This window comes from Bubalus kerabau, chromosome X (assembly GCF_029407905.1).
Source record: "Bubalus kerabau isolate K-KA32 ecotype Philippines breed swamp buffalo chromosome X, PCC_UOA_SB_1v2, whole genome shotgun sequence".
NCBI lineage: Eukaryota > Metazoa > Chordata > Mammalia > Artiodactyla > Bovidae > Bubalus > Bubalus kerabau.
In genome coordinates this window covers 157,409,996-157,419,291 of record NC_073647.1, presented here as the reverse complement: position 1 = coordinate 157,419,291, position 9,296 = coordinate 157,409,996, and the positions used below count along the sequence as shown (strand labels likewise).

At 54.9% G+C, this 9,296-nt stretch overlaps 1 pseudogene; it reads right to left on the bottom strand.

Moving 5' to 3' along the window:
* Positions 1-383: 383 nt before the first annotated feature.
* LOC129639835 (PI-PLC X domain-containing protein 1-like) lies at positions 384-9,077 on the bottom strand (annotated as a pseudogene).
* Between the last annotated feature and the right edge of the window lie 219 nt (positions 9,078-9,296).

The window sequence follows — 9,296 nt, the reverse complement described above, 5'->3', positions numbered from 1 at the left end:
GCCCATGCGCAAAAGTAGGGGAGCCCCCACTGGGTCAGCTTCTCCAGGGACTAGGCCGGGTGGACGCGGACAAACTCCAGGTTCTCTGAGTACACTCACCTTTAATCAACACCTCACACCCTGCAGTCACCGAGAGACACACGGAGGACCGAGGAGACCATGGACCCTGCCACCTGGCCCACCTCAGCAGTCACCCACATTCAGTGGACGCGCGGACGGATGACAAGCCCCAAAGGACAGGGCTGAGAATGGCCTCCACAATGCCCAGCTCCTCAGCGTGCCAACGGACAGCCCCGAGGCACTTCCGGTTCAGGCCGGTGACGTCACAGGACGTGACTGAGACGCAGCCTCCATGATACCCAGCTCTACCCATGTGCCGTCCCTCAGCCCCGAAGCAGCTTTCGGTTCAGCCCAGTGACATCACAGGATGTGAACGAGGAGCTGCCTCCGCAAGGCCCAGCTCCTCGGTGCGCCATCCCTCAGCCCCGAGGCAGCTTCCGGTTAAGGCCTGTAACGTCGCAGGACATGACTGAGACGCAGCCTCTGTGATGTCCAGCTCCACACATGCACAGTACATCAGCCCGAAGCAGCTTCCAGTTCAACCCGATGATGTCGCCAACCTGTTGGCCCAGATGAATTCGCCTGCGACGGTGTTGGTACGGCCGGTGGCCGACCCCGGGCACTGGCCCCGCACCCATGCACAAAGGTGGGGGAGCCCCCACTGGGTCAGCTTCTCCAGGGACCAGGCCGGGTGGATGCGGACAAACTCCAGGTTCTCTGAGAGGTTGATGCCGGCCACCATCAGCCTGCCTGGGACAAGAGAGGGGCTGCTGTTCATGGTGCCAGCTGTGGGGTCAGCCGCCCACGTGTGCAGCCACTAACCCATGGAGTCATGTGGCCAACCAAACCGTGTGGGCACTGACTCATGTGGTCACCCACCCATGGGGTCACTAACCTGCGAGGACATGCGCTCACCTGTCCACATGATGACCCACTCACACCGTCACCCGCCCATGGGGTCACCCACTCTCCTGGTCAGCAACTCACATGGTAACCCACCCTGCACTCAGCAACTCAAACCGGTCACCCACCCACACATTCACCCACCCACGCAGTCTCCAACCAACATGGTCTCCTGCCCATGTGACCAGTAACCCATGGGGTCACCCACCCACGCAGTCACCCACCCATGTGACCCCTAACCCATGGGGTCACCTGCCCACGCAGTCACCAAGCTGTGCCATCACTCACCCAGACTCTGGCCTCCGCAGAGGTCAGAGATTCAGATGTCCGACAGAGACCAAAGTTCAGACAGCAGGGGCTCACAGGGGTGTTGATTCATGAATTTCTCCTGTTACAAAGGGCAGGTGGGCTGGACAGTGACCCCAAAGATGTCCATGTCCTGGCCCCGTGTGGTGGACACAATAATGTCCACATGGATGTCCACATCCTGCCTACATCCTGACCCCCTGTGGTGTACACAGTAACATCCCCAAGGATGTCCATGCCCTGGTCCCCATGTGCTGAACAGAATAACGTCCCCTAATACGTCCTGTTCCATTTCTCCACGTGAACCCAAAGCCAGCCCCATGCGCTAGGACATGCATGTGGCCAGATGTCCCGGTTTGAAAGCAGCACTCCCCTGGGTGGCTTCAGCTCTTCATGAGCTCCAGGTACTGGACGAGGTCTCAGGGCTTCACCTGGTTCCCCCACCAGTAGGGGATACCGGGCCACAGTTCTGCATGCTGACTCATGGATGTCTCGTCCTTGTACGACAGGATGACCTGCTGGCCCTGGGACCCCAGCTGGTGCAGAGTCAGCACCTCCTAGGGGGAGAATCATCCGGGTGCCCATGAGACATGTGCACAGGGGTTATTGGGTGCCCTGTGACACAGTGTGTCAGTTATCGGGGGTGTCCGAGAAGCTACAGTGATGTGTGGATTATTAGGGTGTCTATGAGCAGTGATGGGCTGGTTATTGGGTTCTCTGTGAGAAGAGACAGTCATGGGTGGGTTATTGGCATGTCTGAGTAGAGACACTAGTGGGTCGATTACTAGGGTGTCTGAGTGGAGACGGTGATGGGTGGGTTATTGGGGTGTCTTGAGCAGTGATTGGTAGATTTTGGGGGTGTTTGAGTGGAGACAGTGGTGGGTAGATTACTTGGGTGTCTTGAGCAGTGATGGGTCGATTATTGGGGTGCCTGAGTGGAAACAGAGGTGGATGGATTATTGGGGTTTTTTGATAGAAAACAGCAGGTGGATTACTGGGGCATCGTGAGGCATGATTGATGGATTTTGGGGGTGTCTGAATAGAGACCAGGCAGGGTGGATTATTGGGGGTGCCTGTGACCAGTGATGGGCTGGTCATTGGGGTGTTTGAGTGGAGACAGTGGTGGGTGGATTACTGGGGTTCCATGAGCAGCATCACCTGGTGCCTGAATCAGCCTCACACAGCGAGCAGATAGTCTGATTACAGTGAGGCCTAGTGCTCCCACCACCCGCGCTTCCAAGAGCATGGGGAGCCTGTGGCCCCTGCTCACACCCCACGGGGACACAGCATGTCCCCAAAGATGTTCTTGATGCAGCCCATCAGGTACTCGTGCAGGTCCTGTATCATGCCCTCGAAGTTCCTGCATGCCAGGATAACCACTTCCTGGGGGTGCTTCTCCAGCCACTCAGATCTCCATGATCATGTCCTGGGTGGGGTGGGGTGAAGGGCCTTGTAGTGAGAAACAGAGGGTCATGGGTGGGGAATTCCCCCAGCACAGCCACTCTACAGTCAGGTTGGGGTGTCCTGACACACAAAGACATAAAGCATGTCTTTATGTCATGCTCCCAAGGGACCCAGCCTCTCCTGAGTGGCAGTGGGGAGCCGTGGCATTGCTCTGGTGTGCTGGTGTGTGTGTGTGTGTGTGTGTGTGTGTATGTACACACTCCAGTAGGTACAGGTGCACACACAGGTGTGCATGTGTTCAGGGTCTGTGTGTGCACGGATATGCATGTGTGTGTGCATGCACAGCAGCAGAGAGCATTGCTTATCATACTGTGTGAAGTCTGTACTCCAGGGAGCGTATGAGGCCAGGAGGGTACATGTACACTGAGGCCCAGGACAGAACCTCCAGACCCCAAGGGTCTTTAGGTTCTGTGGTGGGGGCACTGGGGTCTGAGGCCAGAGTGAGACATTGAGTGATTTGGCCAGCAGCCAAGAGAATGGACTGGACACTCCAAAACTGGACACAGGAAAAGATGTGTCAGGGACCTGGTATAGCCAAATTCTGGGAAACACCCCAGAGGCCAGGGGTGCAGTTGTGAGTTCAGAAACGCACGTTGGTCGGGAATTCTGAGTGACTGATGCCAGAGGTCAGCCCTTTCATGCCTGGAGTGGACGTGTGTCTGTCCCATTAGAGGTTGTCCCCTCAGAGGTCAGCCTCTCCTGTCTGGAGTGACTGTGTGTCCATCTGAGTGGACGTGTGTCCGTCTGAGTGGATGTGTGTCCGTCCCCTTAGAGGTCAGCATCTTCTAACTGGAGTGGACCTGTGTTGTCCCCTTAGAGGTCAGTGTCTTCTTACTGGAGTAGACCTGTGTTGTCCCCTTAGAGGTCAGCCTCTCCTGCCTGGAGTGACCACATGTCCACCTGAGTGGACGTGTGCCCATCCCCTCAGAGGCCCTCCCCCTCCTGCCTGGACCAGACGTGGGTGTCCCTGGCTGGCGGACCACCCCCCCGTCCGTACCCCTGCCCCCACCCCCACCTCCATGAGGGCCGTCATGTACACCATGTGGCCAGAGTGCAGGTTCCTCTCGGTAGCCTCCTCCATGTGCGGCATCTGCAGGTCCTCACGCCAGCATCCAGGTGCTTCATGATGCTCAGCACCTGCACACAGAGGTTGGTCATCTGTGCTGGGCACAGAGGGCAGCCCCCAACTCAGGGGCTGGGCATGCACTGAGGATGCCCAACTGAGGGCCACATCGGCCACTGTGAAATCAACCATGTTGGTGCTGCTGGGGTTGAGGCACTGCTTCTGGGAACAGGGTCCCCAGGGTCAATGGTCACGTGGAGCACAGAGCCCGGGTTGAGATTGTGGTCTTGGGGGGGTGTTCCTGCAGAGTCCAGCCTCACACTCCTTCAGGCAGTCCCTGGGTGGAAGCTCCCTGTGGGCTCAACGCCAAGGCTCCATGACACCCAAGCTGGACCCTTGGATATGAGGACACACTAGACCCACAGAGATCTGTGCCCACCCCCACAAACAGCACTAGGAAAGACAAAAAGGAATCAAGGGAAGAGAACAAAAGGGCAAAACATCTGTCCATGACACAAATAAGACAGGAAAAAGCAAAAAATAACTTTAACGTACATTGAAAATTGAAAGTTGCTCAGTTGTTTCCAAGTCATTTTGATCCGGTGGACTGTAGCCCACCAGACCCCTCTGTCCATGGAATTATCCAGGCAAGATTACTGGAGTGGGTTGCCTTTCCCTTCTCCAGATCTTCCCAACCCAGGATCGAACCCACATCACCCTCATTGCAAGCAGATTCTTTACCAACTAGCCACCAGGGAAGCCCTAATATAAATTTGTAACAGAAAATGTACTGTGTCCTCTACGAGGAGTCATAATGGAAAAAGAAAAAAAAAAAACATAAGGATAAAAAAGTGGGGAAGAAAATAATAGATTCTCTCTATCCAAAATAAAAGAAAAAGCAAAAACTAATATTAACATAAACTAGTAGCAGAAAATGGTACTGTATTCTCTACACAGAGTCATAATAGAAAAAGAAAAAGATATAAGGATAAAAAATGGGAAAGGATGTCACAGCCCCACCCCCCAATCCAAATTAAAAGAAAAAACAAAGACTCATATGAATATTGTCAGCTATTGTCAGGCACTTGCCATCCACTACAAGGATTAAATGAAGTGCTGCTGCAGCCGCTGATCTTAAACACCCCCTGAAAGACCACCACCTGTGCCCCCCACCCCACACACACCCAGGTCTCTTTGGGAGCCATACCACTTGAGACCATGGCACCGAGGTCCCCCAGTATGGAGGGGACCCTGCCCTGGAGGGATGCAGAAGAAAGGCACCCAGCACCAAGGGGCCCTCCGAGCAGAGGGACCCCAGTCCTGCAGGACTCCCGGGCTCTGGTGGACCCCCTGCTGCTTGCTCCCTTCTCTGGGTGTGAGCTCTTAAGGCCAGGCTTAGGCACCTGATGCAAGCAAGAATGTAGTTGTTCCCATTCCAGCCCTGGCTCTCTGCCAATCAGATCCCCTGAGGAGGATTCCAGCAACCGGGGACCTCCCAGGAGGAAGCAATCACACAGGTAAGAGCTGTGCTTGACAGCCTCTTGTCCTCTTGGGAGGACCAGCCCAGGAGCAGAAAAACCAGGAATATGAGTGCCCCTCAAGTGCGGGTACAGGAAGGCAGGGGCCATCTGTCCCGCCCAGGTGGGCCCCTGCTCCTGAGGGCACCTGAGCCCAGATGGGTTTTCTACCCCATCCTGCATCCACCCCCTGGGCAATGTGTGTGCCAGTGACAGGACCACTGTCAATTGGGTGCCCCCTCCGCACAGACAGGGCCCCCGCCATTGACTCCTCTCCATCCTCCACAATGACTGCCTCCCACCCTGGCTTCTCTGTGCCCCATAAAACCCCCGATCCACCCAGGAGAAGCACTACAGGGGAGGGGTGTGAATGCGTGCATGTGTTCTCAGTCACTTCAGTCGTCTCGACTCTCTGTGACCCCATGGACTCTAGCCTTCCAGGCTCCTCTGTCCATGGGACTTCCCATGTGAGAATACTACAGTGGGGTGCCATTTTCTCCTCCATGGGATCTTCCCGATCCAGGGATCTAGCCCAGGTCCCACGCATTGCAGGCTGATTCTTTACCATCTGCACCAGCAAGAAAGTCTCCCTGGAGGGGGTGCTGGGGTGCAAACGTAAACCCACCTCAGAGGACATGGAAACTCAGCTATTGCTTATCTGGGACCAGGAAGGAGCTTTAGTGTCAGCTCAGCTGCACAAAGGGTGGGACCCAGCCTCCCCCTTCCCCTCCCAGCTCCCCCGGCCTCTGTGACTTCAGAGGGTGATGCTGTTAGTCCATGGGTCCCTGTTCTGGCTTCAGGCTGGTTCTACAGTAAAGCTGTGTCCTTTCCTACCTTTCTGGGAGGCTCTCTGGGTTGGAAGATCTCCTGCAGGAGGACATGGAAACACACTCCAGTATTCTTGCCTGCAGAATCCCATGAACAGAGGAGCCTGGCAGACCACAGTCCATGGGGTCGCAATGAGTCAGACATGACTGAGTGACTAAACAGCAATTCTGCTTTACAGCAGGTTTGTTCTCAATCCCATTTCCCCAAGAGGGATAAGGAAACCGCCCCCTGTGGGTGACACTAGTGGCTGGAGCTGGGTCCAGGGCCCGAGAGTGCCCGCAGACTCTCACCTGGGTGGTGGACCTCTTGAACACCACGGGCAAGGTGACACATGGCAGCACTTTGCCCAGAAGCTGCAGCAGCCTCGACTCCTTGTGAGAGATGGGTGACTTCTTGTTCAGGCAGTAGGTCATTATGCTGTGGCTCCCTGCAGGCAAACCAGGTGGGGGACACATCACCCCCTGAGCCTGTCCTCTGTGCCCCCAAGCTGCCCTAAGGATGCACAGCTATAGCACCGCGGGGTATGGCAGAGTCCCGAAAGTCATATCCACTGAGTCCTGGAAACTGAATCTTGTCTCGAAATGGGGGTCTCTGCAGAAGTGTGAAAGTGAAAGTCAATTTATTTAAGGAATCCCGTTTTGGGACAGGAAAGCCTTAAGATGGCTTTTGATTTTATGGTTTGTTGTTTCCCAGGTGGTGCTCGTGGCAAAGAGCCTACTTGCCAAAGCAGGAGGCATAAAAGATGCAGGGGAGATCCCTGGGTTGGGAAGATCCCCTGGGAAGGGAATGACAACCTACTCCATTATTCTTGCCTGGAGAATCCCATGGACAGAGGAGCCTGGCGGGTACAGTCCATGGGGCTGCAAAGAGTCAGACACAACTGAGCACAGGCAGACCCTCTCTAGTTACAAGTGCTTTGAAATTATTCATAGTATTTTCAGGCTCTTTATGACGCCAATGTTGTGGTCATTTATGTGTGGTTTTACTTATTCTTTTCCCTTTTAAATCTGTGTGATCTGTTTCAGAGACAGTGTGGAGAGGTTCATACTTTAGCAGTCACCTGGGGACAATCCAGAAATCTTCCCTTCTGTCTCTGAACATAGGTTTGGACTAGCTTTATTTCTTTCTCTTTTTTTCTTTTCTTATTTATTCTCAGGGTCAAGGGATGGGAAGGAGGATTTACAAGTTCATAATATAATTTGATTTGATGATGTTATGGAAGAGTGGATGGATGGGTGGATAGATAAGTGGATGGATGGATGGATGGATGGATGGATGGTGAGTGGGTGGATGGATCAATCAGTGGATGGGTGCATGATGGATTGGTTTGTGGATGGATGGATGGATGGATGCTGGATGGGTGGATTTATGGATGGATGAGTGGGTGGTTGGATGGATGAGTGGATGGATAGGTGAGTGGGTGGATGGACAGATAGATGAGTGGATGGATGGGTGGATGGATGGATGGGTGGGTCAGCAGCATGTGGCCCATGCACACAGTGGTGTATGAGTCACCATGAAAAGGAGTGAAGTTCTGACACAGGCTACATCGTGGATGGACCTTGAACACACGATGGTCAGTGAGAGAAGCAGACACAGAAGGACACATTTTACCTGTCCATTTATAAGAGATGTCCAGAACAGGCAAATTTTCAAAGACAGAAGCAGATGAGTGGTGCCCGGGCTTGGGGGAGAGGCATCATGAGTTATTTTGTAAGGGGTACGGGAAGGAGAGCGGCCAAGGGCCCCTCTGTGGTCCTGAAGACTCGGAAGCCTCCTCCTTGTGGGGCCCCCACAGCTTTCCCCACGGGGAAGCACCCGGAAGGGCCGAGAGACTGGGTCCACAGTTCCCTGTCTGCTCCACACTCTCAAGGGAAGAGCCGTGTGGGGCCCCTCCTCCCAGGCAGGGTGGGATGGCCGGCATAGAACCCCACAGCTGTCGAGAGGGTGAGAAAGAGTCTAAAGCTGCCTTCCATAGAAAACAGCACTTCCTGTTTGTCCAACTGTCCATGTGCGCTCCCAGCGGGCAGTGTCCAGTGTCACAGAGCCAGGGCAGGGCCCAGTGTCTGCACGGCCAGAGGAGTGCCGGTGGAGAATGGGGCACGTTTGCACCTTGAGGAGGTGAGCAGGGTGCTGTCTGGCAGGGACCCTCCCCTCCCAGGCCACGGTGTCTGGTGGCCACCCCTCAGATGGCCTGAGCACAGCAGTGTCACCCTGGAAGTGCCCGCCACCCTGGTCACCACTGGCCATCCCCAAATCCAGATGCCCGCCTATAGCTGAGCTTTGCAGCACTTTTTGCAACCAAATTGGCTGGAGTCAGAGGTTCCTCATTTTAATTAGGTAGTTCTGGTATCACTTATCGAGTTGTTTTGGGGGTGGGTGGCCCCCTTAAACTTTGGGTCCTCCAGGCTCAAGTGCAGAAGGTGCTGCACAAGCTCTGATGGAAAACGTGGGTGGAAAGGTGAGGGGTCCCCAGGAGTAGGACAGAGTGGCTGAGAAAACACAATCCCGCCCCCCAGGGAGGCCAGCATGTGTCCTGAAGGCAGGCTCTCGGGGGTTCTCGTACCTTCCGGGTTGAATGGGATAAAGTCGACAGACAAGGGAAGGTGCTGGTGTGTGTATGTGTGTGTGTGCAGTATGTGTGCATGTGTGTTTGGTGTGTGTGTGCATGTGTGTTTGGTGTGTGTGTGTGCATGTGTGTGTGTGTTCAGTGTGCCTGTGTGTGCCTGCATGTGTGCATGTTTGGCTCTGAGGCTTCCCACACATGGACCCGTCTCGCAGCTGCATCCCCTCTGAGCCGAGCATGCGGGGCCTCACCTGGGATGGAGAGGTGGTGCGGGGGCATGTCCCAGAGCCAAGAACTCAGTGCCGACATCCAGTCTGCGTTCACCTTGGTGGCACAGGAAGGATCCGGGCAAGCTCACCTGCCAGCCCATCGGAGGCCCAGCCTGGGCAATCTGGGGGAGGAAATGGGGTGTTGCATAATTAAAACAGGACATACAGAAGACCCGGTGCTGGCGGCGTGGAGGCGTGGCTCTGAAAAACTGGTACCTGTGGACTTCTCTCCAAGAGAAAGGAGGATGGGGTGGTGGAGAGGGGAGAAGTGCTCTAGAGACAGAGAAACAGACACAGAGAGAAATGGACAGAGACATGAA